Source organism: Triticum dicoccoides, unplaced genomic scaffold (assembly GCF_002162155.2).
Source record: "Triticum dicoccoides isolate Atlit2015 ecotype Zavitan unplaced genomic scaffold, WEW_v2.0 scaffold42858, whole genome shotgun sequence".
Classification (NCBI taxonomy): Eukaryota; Viridiplantae; Streptophyta; class Magnoliopsida; order Poales; family Poaceae; genus Triticum; species Triticum dicoccoides.
This window is the reverse complement of record NW_021271680.1, coordinates 21416-37175: the sequence shown is the minus strand read 5'-3', so window position 1 is coordinate 37175 and position 15760 is coordinate 21416.

Genomic DNA, 15760 nt, shown 5'->3' with positions numbered 1-15760 from the left:
AAGTGCATCGTTAGATACATAAATCTGCACCACGAATCAGGAATGTGTGCGCGAGTGAGGGAACAATAGAGAAACATTTACATTTTTTATGATTTGGACACGTCCAACTGTATGATCTTCGACCTTGGAGACAATTTTAATCATTTGTTTAATTCATAGGTCGTGCATGTGTAGATGTGCATTGTCACAGGCACCAAATATTTTTATCTCAATAAATTAGGTAACATGGGCCATGCATGATGGAAGATAAAAATAGCAAAGAGTAGAAGGAGGGGGGGGTATGCATCTGTTTAAGTAGTAGATACTTATATGCATCTTAGCCCGTAGCAACGCATGGGCGTTCTACTAGTTCATATAAAAATTGGCTAGCAAACTTAGTAGACGGGATTTCAACTTTAACATATCTATAAAGAGAGTTTACCTTCACTACCTGTGTCGGGTTATCAAGACCTTGTATTTCTTTAGGTGGTATATTGAGGCCATGAATTTCTTCAACAGAAGGTAAATTTTAACTTCTTCAGCTTTAATACCTTTCTCTTTCATAGATTTCTTTGCCTCTTGCATATCTTCAGGACTGAGAAATAGAACACCTCTTTTCTTCAGAGTTGGCTTAGGAATTGGTTCAGGAAGTGTACAAATATTTTCATTGGCCAACATATTATTTAATAGCAATTCAGCTTGGTCGACTGTCCTTTCCCTGAAAACACAACCAGCACAACTATTCTGGTGGTCCTTGGAAGCATCGGTTAGTCCATTATAGAAGATATCAAGTATTTCATTTTTCTTAAGGGGATGATCAGGCAAAGCATTAAGTAATCGGAGAAGCCTCCCCCAAGCTTGTGGGAGACTCTCTTCTTCGATTTGCACAAAATTATATATTTCCCTTAAGGCAGCTTGTTTCTTATGAGCAGGGAAATATTTAGCAGAGAAGTAGTAGATCATATCCTGGGGACTACGCACACAACCAGGATCAAGAGAATTAAACCATGTCTTAGCATCACCCTTTAATGAGAAAGGAAATATGTTAAGGATATAGTAATAGCGAGATTTCTCATCATTAGTAAACAGGGGGTGTTGGGGATATAACTATTTGTGTAAGCCACCCAAGAGGGGACCCGGGTTACACAAAGAAGACTCGACAGATTGAGCCTGTAATCAAGCATGAAGATGGCGGTTCAATAAAGGGTTTAAGGCCCACAGGCGACTTAAGGCCCGTTGTAGTAAACCACCACAATGGCATGACTTGTATCATAAGGTAGATTTAACTAGTCGCCGAGTCGGACATTGTTTATAAGCCGGCCGGGACTCTGTAAGCCGCAGGGCGTCGACCCGTGTATATAAGGGGACGACCCGCTGGCGATTTGGGGTAAGAAACAACCCATCGAGAGCCGGGCATAGCGTATCTCGCTCCCTGGTCATCGAAACATCAAGCAATACCAACCCGACTAGACATAGGCTTTCCTTCACCGCAAGGAGCCGAACTAGTATAAAACCTCTCATGTCCTTTGTCCCGATTAACCCCTTTAAGCTTCCTAGTTGCGATGGCTCCACGACTAAGTCCTTGCACAAGGTCATCTGCCGTGACAATTCCACGACAGTTGGCGCCCACCATGGGGCCAGCGCACGGTGGATTTGAGTTCTTGAAGGGCAGCTTCGAAGGGATCAAGGGATACACAGTGGGCCGGATGACCAAGAGTCGTCGCGGAAAGATCTACATTGACAACGAAGGCTGGGGCCCCGACGCCGACTCAATTGAGTACGGGTACCGGGTCCCCTTTGGCGGAATCCACGTCTTCATCGGTCGGATTCGTGAGCCGGGCACTGAGCCGGACAACTGCACCGATCTCGTCGAGATGGCTCAGTGTGCTCAACCCGCCCAAGCTCAACCCGTCATGAAGCGTGCCTTCGTGGGATGTGTCCACGGAGAAGAACTTCCTGAAGGATCTAAAGATGGTGGTGAGACGGCCGTCCCCTCGGATGATGATTCGTCCGCCGGTTCAACAGATTCTTTATATCAAATCCAAGAGGGCATGCTTGGGGGTTGTTCTGACGACTCTAGTACTCCGGACCTCTATGAGCCGCCAAGCTGGGCAGGAGTCTTCATGGCTGGTACTCAACCCGGTCAAAACTCGACGGCTGCAACAGCAATAACGTCCGTGTCAGGAGCGGCCGGGGCAGGAGGCCCTGTGCGCCCGCCGGCTCAGGTGCTGATGGATCTTATGGATAAGTTGACGGCCCTATTAACCACCACGGTTATTCCTGCAAATCAAGATGAGCATAATGCGGAGATGGCAAAGGTGCATGAGGAGATAGCCTGGGCCAAGGAGGCCTTGGCAGCTGAGGACACCAGGTTAGCTACAGAGCGGGCGGCTTTGGACGCACGGGTGCAGCGACTCCAGTCAGAGGCTTTCCAGCTTAATATGAGTCTGAATGCATCCAATGAGGTCATGAGGAGGAGACATTAGAAAACCCAGTCCCGTTTGCCTCCGGTTTACGATCCTCGGAATCTTTTCACTACACCCGGTGCTGGTCCTAGCAACCCGCCCGAAGCCAATCAGTTTATGACACCCGGTGCTGGAGGACCGGTTCAGCCCCGAGAGATGGCACCTCCTCACGGTAGTATGGCCCCGCCCTGCTACATACCAATACCACCAGGTCACTTCTCCAACCCCATGGAGAACTTGATAGCAGCATCGGCGCGTTTGGCGGCTCTTCCAGTGGACGGTGATGAGCCGACAGTGGTGGAGACCCAGAGGGTCAGAGATCTTATTCAAACGGCCTTGGCGCAGCAAGAGACCTATTCTTACAACAGGGACAAGATTCATTCAACCCCTCCGCCTTGGCTAGCACCTCATCAAAACCGGAGTCCGAGTTACAGCAGGCACATGGAGTCAGAAGCTTTGTCAAGCAACGCCCAGCGCCGTAACCAGCCCGGTGGCTATAACCCGGTGCAAGACCGAATACGTCAAGAGGACGAGCGGGCGGCTCAGCTAGCGGCTCAGCAGGCGGCATACGAAGGTCTCCTAGAGTATCCGACGACTTCTGTTGGAGCAGGAGTGGCCACTTGAACCGGTGGTGTCCCTTGTTTGGTGCCGTCTCTGCGGGATGTACGTCCGCCCAAGGATTTCAAGGGACCTCGAAATGTGCCGAATTACACGGACGACTTACAACCCAGGGCATGGATCGAAATTTACGAGATGGCCATGGAGCTATTGGAGGTCAGCGATGCAGCGATGGCCAAGTACTTCACTATGATGTTAGATGGAACGGCCAGGTCTTGGTTAAAGGGTTTGCCGCCCAATTCCATTAGCTCATGGGCAGAGCTAAAGGCCCGGTTTATCCAGAACTTCAAAGACACTTGCAAGCAGTCTATGTCAATTGTGGACTTGACCAATTGTAAGAAGGAGGAAGGTGAATCCAAAACTCATTGGGTGCGTCGGCTCAAGGAAATAATACACTCATATGATAAGATGGATGCTGGCTCTGCGGTACTTATGTTGGAGAAGAATTGTCACTTTGAGCCGCTGAGGCAGAAGCTAGGACACCTTAAGCGTGATTGCAATGATATGGGTACGCTGATGGCGGCCTTAGTCAAATACGCCGATTCTAATAGTACCAAGGATCCCGCGTCTGATGAGGAAAAGGCAGGGAAGGGAAAGAAGAACGTCAATGGAAAGGGCCAGCAGCATAACCCGGCAAGTCAAGGAGGCAACAAGCGTAAGGCGGAGGGTAACCCGGAGTTTGTGGCCAATGCCAATGCACAAGGTAACAAACAGAAACGTAAGGGGAGACCGCCCCCTCGATCTGGCGGCTCAGGCCCGTCTCTTGAGCAGCTTCTCAATGAGCCTTGCCCGAGACACTGTACTCGGGAACGACCTGCCACCCACTTATGGAAAGATTGCGCGATCATGAAGGCTTTTAAGAATTCCAACATGTTTGATGGCAATCATGGGTCGGGCGGCGGCTCAGGGGCCGGTGGTTTTCATGGCCCGGGCGGAGGTTCAAGTTCCGGCTTTCAGGGAAGTCAAGGCGGCTATAGTCAACAGCAACCTGGCCAAGGGGGACACCAGCAGCATCAGTCAGGTTATCAGAGCCACCCGAAGCAGCTAAACGGTGGACAGTATCATGTGTTTACCACTAATTTGTGCAAGCGTGATCAGAAGGTCCATAAGAGGGCTGTAAATTTTTTTGAGCCAGCAGTTCCCCGTTATTTGAGGTGGTCAGAACAGCCCATCATATGGAGCAGGGAAGATCACCCGCCCCGGGTTGATAATCCGGGTCAGTTGGCTTTGGTGGTGGCGCCTCAAGTTGGTGGATATAAATTTGCTAAGGTACTCATGGACAGAGGTAGTAGTATCAACATTCTCTATTATGAGACCTTTCGTTGTATGGGTCTAGCTGACAAGGATTTAAGGACGTCCAACACTGTCTTTCATGGAGTGGTGCCTGGTAAGTCGGCGTACCCAGTTAGCAAGATTGAGCTGGAGGTAGCCTTTGGAGATGAATATGATTCCAGGGATGAGAAATTGACGTTTGAGGTAGTCAAAATCAGGAGCCCATATCATGCTCTGTTCGGACGGCCGGCTTATGCCAAGTTTATGGCGCGACCATGTTATGTTTATCTGCAGCTCAAGATGCCGGGTTACAAGGGCACCATCACTGTGCATGGGAGTCGAAAGGTAGCCTTGGAATGTGAAGAAGGCGATGCGGCTTATGTTGAGTCTGTTTGTGCAGCAGAGGAGCTCAAATTTTATCAAAATAACATTGACCCGGCGGATATGACCTCTTTGAAGAAGCCAACTACAGAGCATGACCCGGCATTGAAATTTAATTCGGCGGCTGAAACAAAGCTTGTTGATTTCACTCCAGGCGACTCTTCCAAGCAGTTCAGCATCAGTACACATTTGGATCCCAAATAGGAAAGCGCGCTCATCGAGTTCATCCGTGAGAACCGGGACATCTTTGCATGGAAACCTTCTGACATGCTGGGTGTCCCGAGAGAACTCGCTGAGCACACTCTTAATATCGATCCGAAGTATAGGCCGGCCAGGCAATTTCTTCGACGATTCAATGAGGAAAGACGGAAAGCTATCGGGGAAGAGGTCGCTCGGCTCTTAGCGGCTGGGTTCATTGTGGAAGTTTTTCACCTGGAGTGGTTGGCTAACCTGGTGCTTGTGCTCAAGAAGAACGACACTTGGCGGATGTGTGTGGATTACACGGACTTAAATAAAGCTTGTCCGGCTGATCCCTCTGCTCTACCCCGTATTGATCAAATCATTGATGCTACGGCGGGTTGCGAGCGTTTGAGCTTTTTGGACGCTTACTCTGGTTATCATCAGATCAAAATGGCAGTTAAGGACCAGGAGAAAACAACTTTTATTACTCCTTTTGGAACCTTCTGCTATGTGTCTATGCCATTTGGGCTCAAGAGTGCCCAGACGACTTATCAGCGGTGTGTACAGAATTGTCTCCACAATCAGATTGGGCGCAATGTTCATGCTTATGTAGATGACATTATGATGAAATCCAGAGAGAAAGAAACCCTGATATCTGATTTGAAGGAAACCTTTGATAATCTCCGGGTCTATAAGATGATGCTTAACCCGGACAAGTGTGTATTTGGCGTACCTGCAGGCAAACTTTTGGGATTCCTGGTCTCGAACAGGGGCATTGAATCTAACTCGGAGAAGATCAAGGCGATTACCTCTTTGGCTAAACCGGCATTCATCAATGATGTTCAGCGACTGGCAGGTCGCGTCGCTGCTTTAAGCCGATTCGTAAGCCGGTTAGGTGAGAAGGCTCTACCACTGTATCAGATGATGAAGAAAACAGACCATTTTGTCTGGAGTGAGGCTGCTGATGCTGCCTTTGAGGATTTAAAGAGACAATTGTCTGAGCCTCCGGTTCTTGTGGCTCACATTGATAAAGAGCCGTTACTATTGTATGTGGCTGCTAACTCACGAGCTGTTAGTGTTGCCATCGTTGTGGAGCGTAAGGAGGCTGGCAAGGAGCATCCGGTTCAACGGTCGGTCTATTACATCAGTGAGGTGCTCATAGAGTCCAAGCAAAGGTATCCACATTGGCAGAAACTTGTTTATGGGGTGTTCATGGCAAGCCGGAAGCTAAAGCAGTACTTCCAAGGTCATCCTATAACCGTGGTAAGTTCTGCCCCCTTGGGAGACATCATCCAGAACAGGGAAGCCACAGGACGAGTCGCCAAGTGGGCGAGCTTGGGCCTCATGGTTTGAAGTATATGCCACGTACGGCTATCAAGTCTCAAGCCTTGGTGGATTTTATCAATGATTGGACGGAGTTGCAGGCACCTGAGGAGAAGCCAGATAACACATATTGGACTATTCACTTCGATGGGTCCAGTCAGTTGGAAGGCTCAGGGGTTGGAGTCGTTTTAACTTCCCCCCGAGGGGACAAATTTTGCTATGTGCTCCGGCTTATGTTTCCCTGTACTAACAATGCAGCTAAGTGCGAGGCTTTACTCCATGGTCTCCGAATGGCCAAAGAGATGAATTAGAGCCAAATAAGGTGCTTGGGCGATTCAGACCTCGTCGCTCAACAGGTGTCAGGCACGTGGGACTCCAAGGATCCCCTTATGGCGGCTTATCGTCGTGAAGTTGATGCGGTGGCTGGGTACTTCAGGGGTTATCAAGTACATCACATTGATCGGAGGAAGAATGAGGCGGCTGATGCTTTAAGCCGGCTGGGGTCTCAGCGTAAGCCGGTGCCGCCTAATACCTTTCTTGATGTTTTGCATAACCCTTCTGTCAAAGTGCCTACAGATGAAGAACTAGCAGTGCCAGACCCGGAGGCACAGCTGGTGGCAGCTCTTCATGTTATCCCAGATTGGACCGTCCCGTATTTGGCTTATATGACCCGGGGAGAGTTGCCTAAGGATGAGACCTTGGCAAGACAAATAATCAGGCGGTCCAAATCTATGACAATTGTTCATGGCGAGTTGCATCACCGCAGCGTCACTGGGGCATTTCAGCGCTGCGTATCGCCTACGGAGGGTCAGGAGATACTTCGTGAGATCCATGAAGGGGATTATGGTCATCATGTCGGCTCAAAATCTCTGGTGGCTAAGGCTTTTCGTCAGGGTTTCTTTTGGCTGACGGCTCATGCTGATGCGGAGGATCTGGTCAGTAAATGTGACGGATGTAAAAAATTCTCACGTCAAGTTCATGTGCCCGCACAAGAATTAAGGATGATTCCAATTACTTAGCCGTTTGCAGTCTGGGGGCTTGACATGACAGAGAAGGTCAGGCGCGTTACTCAGGCAGTTCAGGTTGTGATCAGAATATTATTCTGATCCCGTGATATATATATATATATATATATATATATATATATATATATATATATATATATATATATATATATATATATATATATATATCATAGTGGATCAATTTTTCTTCTTTTAGCCCTCCGGGTCGAGCAAATCTTCTACAAAATCAAGCAGGACAGTACAATGCCCGGCCAGAAAGTTGTTGGCTGGCATAAAGTACAACATTGATAAGTTCAAACAAAATGGCGAACCGCTTGCTCCTAAACAGAATGCGCACAAATTAATTCGTCAGTTCTGAGTTATTGTCATGGACCAAATCCCGACCTCCTTTGAAGAATGGAATAAGCCAAAGGAAGATCGAGGAGTTAGTTATGTCGATGAAAGAGCAAAATATCTACTTTGGGATACACTCATGTCACATTTCACCCTGCCAAACCATCTCATACATGCAGAACAGGAGAAACTCAAGAAGAGTGTTCTTAAGAAGATGGCCACACAATTCTCTAACTGGAAAAAAAGAGTATGGGTCGCGTACAACGACACAAAAAAGCATCCTCCAGAATTCACTGGACAAATGGAGAAGATAAAAGAACACTGGGATGAATTTGTGGAGTTCAAGGAATCGGAAGAAGCTCAGGAATGGTCGAGGAAAACAAGCTCAATGCTGCGAAAAAAGTGTTTCACCATGTTCTGGGTCTAGGTGGCTACAAGACTGGCCTGCCTAAGTGGGATGCATCTGAGGCCGAGATGATTGCTACAGGGGACATTTCATCATTTTTGTTGAACAATCTTTTATGTTGTTGAACCATCTTTTATGTTGTTGAACCTATTGTGAGCTATTTATGAATGCATTTTGCGGAACCATCTTTTATGTCCATGTTGTTGAACCTACTATTAGATTTTATATGAATGCATTGTGGAACCATCTTTTATGTTCATGTTCTTGATACAATTGGTGCTAACTTGTGTTTCATATGTTGATGGTTGTTAATTTGCAGATGTCACCGGATAGTGAAAGTGATGATAACACTTATGAAAGAAAGAAACCTATGATTCTTCAATATCATCCTTTATTTAGGTGTGTCATCCATAGTTGGGAAGTATTGTAAAAGTTAGGTCATGAAGGTTGATCCTAGGACATCTAGGTTGAGTGGATTTGAATGGTTGCGAGAGACTATTGGTACACCCAGAGAGACGTACACAATGTTGAGAATGAATGCAAATGTGTTCTTTGATCTTCATGACAAGTTGGTGGCGGAGTATGGCCTCAAAGAAACATGCTTTGTTATCACTTATGAGTCTCTTGCTATGTTCTTGTGGACATTGGGGTGTGTGAATCAAACAGGAGAACCCAAAACCGTTTCAAACATGGAGCAGATACAATGCATCGTAAGTTCCATGAGGTTCTACAATGTGTGGTCAAGATGTCATCTCACTACATTAGGCCTCAAGACCCAAATTTTCACATCGTCCATGATAGGATTAAGCATGACAAAAGGGCTTACCAAGATTGCATCGGTGCAATAGATGGGACACATATTAGGGATTCTATTCTGGAAGGACCTTCAAAAATAAGGTACATTGGAAGAACCGGTGCAACAACACAAAATGTGATGGCAGTATGTTACTTTGATATGCATTTCAACTATGCTTCAATTGGACAATCGGGTTCTATGCATGATATAAGTGTGCTATTTCATGCAATTGAAAATGACAAGACCACATTCCCACATCCTCCGAAGGGTTAGTAGTTCTTGTTATTGCAACTTACGTAACATATCCTCGAACTCACAATCATGTTTGTTGTTACTTTGTGTAGGCAAGTATTACTTTGTAGATGCCGGTTATCCTAACTGGGATGGCTATCTTGCACCTTACACAGGAGAACCCTATCACATCCCCGACTTCTAGAGAGGTGCACCTCCAACTACTCCTGTATAGAAGTTCAACCGGATCCACTCCTCCAAGCACAATACCACATAGCAAACCTTTGGTGTGTGGAAAATGAAATGACAAATCGTGCTCAAGATGCCAAACTACTCGATTAGCACACAAAAAATGATTATTGCGGCTACCATGACACTACACAACTACGTCCGTCTCCATGACAAAGAGGATCTTCATTTTCTGTTGTGTGAGAGGGATTCAGATTATGTTCCAACTATTCTGGAGAGATACAATAAGTATGTTATTCCTCCAAATGGATCGGATGTTTCAACACCGGCAGAAAGTGGTCCTAACATGGATTTGTTTAGACATGAACTAGCTACCGCCATTGCTCTAAGTTGGTGAAGTAATCATGTTCATGTCTTTAAATGTGTGACCATTTTGATTTGCAAACTTTATATGCAAATTGACAGAGCTTGTTCTTGAAGATTTTGTTGTATAACACATAATGACAAAACAAGTCATTCATCTTTATTATAACTTGTATTAACTGGAATATTTATGATCTTCTGAAAAATACTTTTGTGTTGTACTTTGAACACTACAGTTCTAAAAATATCTCTCTAGATACCTCTCTGTACGCTCTTTGTACAGCCACAAAATCTCAGGAAATTGCACCTCTAAAAAAGGATAAGGATAGAAATACATTTGTGCTATATTTTGAACACTAGATTACTAAAAAAAGCTCCCTGAATAGCTCTCTCTCTCTGTACGGCCAAAAAAACGTAGGAAATTGCTCCTCTAACAAAAGGATAGAAAGCAGCCTAGCCATCATTTCTCTATCTCTATCTACGCTTTTGGGTTGCATTTTGCCCCGCAATGGGTTGTCCCCAGCCAGCCTGAGCTGGGACGAGCAGGTCTGCAGGCCCACAAGCTGGGCTGAAACCCTGCTGTAATGACTTGCGAGCGCTCGAGAAGCTCTTTTGCTGCCGAACGAATTCCAAGCGCCAGGTGAAGTGAGAAGCCAAGTTCAGAAGCTGAATCAGAGAAGTTTTAGGGAAGTGGAGGACATGAGAACGGGCCCTAAGGGTGTGTTCTGAAACTGCCCAGCTTCCCCAAAACTTCCTAGATTCAGCTTCTCGCATGGCTTCTCCTTCAAGTGGCGACTTGGCGCAGCTTCCAGTTTTTGTCGTTAGGCATTGGGCTGCCAGCCCATTTGAGTAGCAATAATCCCAACTCGAAGGGATTGGTAGGCCAGGTTGGGCCCAAAAACAAACCTAGCTCCTCACCTCACTCGTCGTCTCTACCCGATCCCCTCGACCCCTTCTCCTGTGTGTCGTCACCCACAGCAAACGCACGACCCCCATGTGGATGTTCTCTGCTCGCTGGATGGCCATGGCGCCACCACCGCCTGTGCGAGCAACCCAGCATCCCGCATGCCTTCCTCCTCTGGTCATCTCCGTCCCATGTGCTCACGCCGGAGCTCCTATACCCGAGCACAACCACGCCAGCGACCACCCCGTCTCACCTGTACCTCACTTAGCTCCGGCCGTGCCCCGTTAGCTACGGCCTCCGCTCATTGCCCTGCCATTTCGAGAGAGTTCGGTAAAGAAAATCGAACCGGTACATCGAAAGTCACTTGGCAGTGGCAACCCGGCGTAATTCGCCTTAACTCCAACTTCTTCGTATTCACAGATCTGGAAAAGACCAGCTTCCTCAACTCTTTTTTACTCTAGGCAGGTCGCCACCTTCTCGATATCACCTTGCTGGAGCTAGTGTGTTTGGCTCAGCTTCATGCATAGAGTTGAAGAAGCTGGGAGCTGAAGCGCGTTGCCGAGCAGGCCCTAATATGTAACCAACACAACACATCAATCTGAAACAATCCTTCTCTGATTCTGTTGATTGTTCTGTTATGGGTGGCTGCAAAAATGTTTCAGCGGCTTTCAAGCTGTGTGTGCCTTTCTCGCTAAATGATGCTGCTACACGCGTGTACTCGATGCAAGCTTCAGATGGTTCAACACCTTCCCCTAGTATGGGTAGACTTCCAAATGGGATGCCAAACACATGGTTCAGATTCTTGTCAACCAAGTCCAGCACCCCTTGTGACTCAAGGTTCAAGGAGCAGGAATCTAAGTCAACTATGTCCATCAAATAAGCAATGTACTTCAAGTTAATCTTCTGCCATGACTTCAACTTTACCATTCCCCTGAAACCGAGTTCCTTAACTAACTGCCACTTGAATTCACTAAATTGTGCTATTACTAAACCAGCCTTGAGCAGAGATAACCTGGACGTGAAGCATGGTGTGCCGGATACTCCGGTTGAACAGCCTAAACCATCCCGGTCATTATTCCAATCTCCAGGAGATTGATCACTGTTTTCTACATGATTAATAAACCATCGTAGCCTGTATTCAACTAAAAAGACCTGACATTTTCTCCATCCCCTCCTAAAATGATGCCCATAAGACATTTGTGGCGATTTAAATATTATCAACTTTTTATATTAATTTTTTTAACTATGTGTTAAATTAATTTTAAACATATTTTGTTTCTACTGATATACAATACTAGATATATATTATTTTCGATGGAATTTTTAGCTATTATAGTAGCATGAACAATATAAACATGCTCATGTATGTATGCACACATTTATTATATATATTTTTTGCAAAATTCTTTTTTCTCAAAATAAATCTTTTCATTTAGTTTGTCTTTGTATGAAACTTTGCTAATATAAGTGTTTTATTGTAAATCCCAACAAACCAATATTAAGACATTATGTGTTCTTATGTACACCTTTTGATATGAACGGTAGATATTTGTAAATTTAAGTAGTATAGTACTTCTAAAAAATAATGATAGAGGTTTCTAGCGCACGACACTAACTAGCTTTGGCGTGAATAATGAGATACTTCTGTGTTAAATGTGAACTAGTAGTATGTCTTCGAAAACGATATTCGTCTATTTCACTGCGTGATGTGGTCGGGGCAATAGTTTGCAACTGACACATGTATGCTTTGTGTTTTTAAATCAAAATCACGCAATTTGTAATATGTGGGAATATTAAGCCATCAAATTTCTATAACTCCATACTCTTGTTCATTAAATTTTACCTTGATTATCTCTGACAAAAACGCATCTTGCCTAAACCATGTACCTTCTTTGAAGATACCAGCGACTTGTCCTGTCATCAACCTTGATTATCTCTGCCAAAAATGCATCTTGTCTTGATGATGTGTTTATCTAGCATGAACATACGTTGTTTGTTTTGTTGTGTGCATGTGTATGATACTTGGACTTCGTGTCGACTTCCACTTCACGTGAGTTGACCGTTTGAGCTATTGTGAGCGAGCCGCATACATTCGACCACGATTCACTTCTACACCACATTTGCTACTACTTCGGCATTGTGAAGGACACATAAGGACACACTTTCGAGGTGATATCCTTCTCTTTTGAGCACCCCAAAAACATGAACATGAATATTGTGGATCATACTTCATGTGTTGGTTGCACCATGAGACATATTAGAGATCTTGCTTCGACTTGCCATTGCCACATTGCCATGCCTCATGATATATATATATATACCTTGTGTGTTGCATCCAATTCATGGATTACTTGCTCCTATCATATGTTTGGTTGCAACAATATCATTTCTTTACATATGCCATGTCCCATTGCTTGTCACAAGATTGACTTGATTGCCTAACACATGATGAACAATTGCTCTTTCTATTTTGTTGAGTGCCACCCTATTTTCACTACACCATGTGCATGTTATGCTTGTATTGTTGCACTTACCACATGTGTTTAGACATCTCATTATACTTGGTGTTGTGAATGATTCCTATGCCTACCATAGACCTTTTATCGAACACTTTGTGCATGCTTGCTATGATCTTAAGGTAGAAACTTGTTCACTTGTCACACGTATTTGCATCTGGACCTCCCTTTTGCATGCTTGTTGGGGATATAACTCCATGGTGTAACCTGCCTGTTGAGGGCCGGGTTAGAGTTCACTGGCGACTCACAGAAGACTACTCAAGATGGGCCAGCAAGATCAAGACGTAAGCCTGAGCCGACTCACAAGACGGGTCGGCTTAGGCCCAAGAGGCAGGCGGCCCAGAGGTGTAAGCCGCCCTACAGCGACTTGCCTAGCAACGCAAGGAGAGTTAGACTTAGACTTGGTCATGAGTCATGTTACGACCCAGACTCTTGTAAGCCAGGGGTCTCGACCTGAGTATAAAGGCGAGTCCTTGGAGGCAGAATAGGGAGAAGTTAAAATCCATCGAAATCTAGGTTAAGAGATTCCGCTCCCTTGTAATCAATACTCCCATCAATAAACACAAAGCATGACGTAGGCTTTTACCTTGATCGTGAGGGGCCGAACTTGGGTAAAATCGTGCCCTTCGTCCCAGTCAAGCCCAACAAGTTAACTACCATTGTGATGGCTCCACGCTCAAGTCCTTACCCTAGGACATCTGTCGTGTTAATCCCATGACAGTTGGCACCCACCGTGGGGCTAGCGCATGGTGGTTTCGAATTCTTGGAGGGCTCTTTCCTAGCGATCGAGGGATACGTCGTTGGCAGGATGACCAAGAGTCCCCGCGGCAAGACCTACATCGATGATGCTGGCTGGGGTCCTGAGGCCGACTCAATCGAGTACGGGTACCTGGTCCCCTTCGGCGAAATCCACGTCTTCATCGGCAAAATCGGTTCTTCAGAGCCTGAGCCGGACATCTGCACCAACCTCATCGAGTCTGCTCAGCGTGCACAACCCATCCGAGTCCAACCCGGTCGAAGCATGTATTGGTTGGTTTCATGCAGGGCGCAGAGCTAGCAGAAAACTCTATGTCTGGAGGATTGACTCTCATGTACTCTGATGATGAGTCCTCGGGCGATACAGAGTCTATCAATTAACTTCGAGGTGGTGGGCTTGGGGGATGTCCCAATGGCGACATGATTCTGGACCCCTATGAGCTGCCATGCCGAGCCGCCATCTTCATGGCCGTCACGAGGCCCGCTCTCATCTCCTTGTCAATGGGATATATGGCGACGTCCAACCCGGCGCCTGCAACAACTGATGGAGTCGGCTCAAGTAGGCCGCGGGCTCAAGTTTTATCTGACCTGATTGGAACTCTAGCAACCTTGCTGTCAACTGAGGTCACTGTCAAAAATCAGGCTCAACGTAAGGCGGAGATTTCCAAGATTCAAGAGCAGATGGCCAAGGCCCATGAGGTTATCAATGCTTATAACACCCGGATGGCCACTTTGCAGGCTCAGGTCAATGCTGAGTCGGAGCACTTGAAAACAGAGGCTTGGCACATGAGTTGGGATAAGAATGCTCCCAATGCAGTTCTTCAGAGAAGGCACCATAATGGTAAGGTATTGAATTGTAAGTCTGGTCATAGTGGGAGGAACATAGGTAGTAACATACATGCCACATAAGCAAAGAAGATGATGTGTCATGTAATTAATGAAGAGAGATGCAAATAGAGTAACATAATATGTTACCATCACATAGCGCTTTCCAATGCAAAATGAGTCTACAAAACAATAAATGAAGATTTATATGTTATCACACTTATGTTACTCCTCACTATGAAGGTAGTAACATAGACTAGTAACATATGCATGTTACTAGTGTAAGTTCTTCCACTATGACCAGCCTAAGGTTTTTCTCTCCTGTGGAGTCAGAGATCTAATTTTGTTCTAGTAATGTCCAAACTACTAGTATAAATTTGTACAAGTATTGAAAAACAAAAGGATCTTCATTTACTTTGTTTGCTCCCAATCAACAAATGAAATGTGATAATGCGTGCAACAATCAATACGATGCAATAAATATTAATAAAATATTAATCCAAATGACTACAAATATGTCAAACTACCAAGTAACCAAAGAAGATTTAAATCATATTGAATATCAATGTCTCGGAAAAAAGAGCAAGCACTAAAACAGTTGGAATAAAATAAGCAGAGTGGCGATTTGTAATTGTCGGCACTGATTTATTTTGGCTTATAGTTTGAAAATGAGCCAATGACTGTAAACATGTTAAATAAATAAGATATTTATGGAAGCTTTGTCCTGATAACAAGAAGAACTAATTCTGGGACATATGGCTTACATGCTCGTGCACCGACACCGACAGATGTATTATACTGATCTAAAAATTTCACGTCGTCATAGGCGGCACTAATATCGTCACATTACTAGCCCTCAGGATGAATGTGGGCACTATTATATTCTATCGACCGCATGAAATATCATCAAATACTTTGTACATACAAAAATATGTTAGAGAGAAGTAGCTTCATCAGTGTTGAATGGCGACGACAAGGATGGAGGTTGGTGTGAAGATGAGATTGGGGGCGGATCTGGCAGGGTAGCCCTTGGTCACCAGCGTTGAGGGGATTGACTATTGGATTGAGTCTGTATGACAACAACTGAGGGACTAACTGTACGCTCGCCCGCGACGGCTCTAGGACGCAATTTCGGCTTTGCACACGAATTGTCGGGCCCCTTGCTCTTGAAATTTTTTCTACACTCAACACACACCAT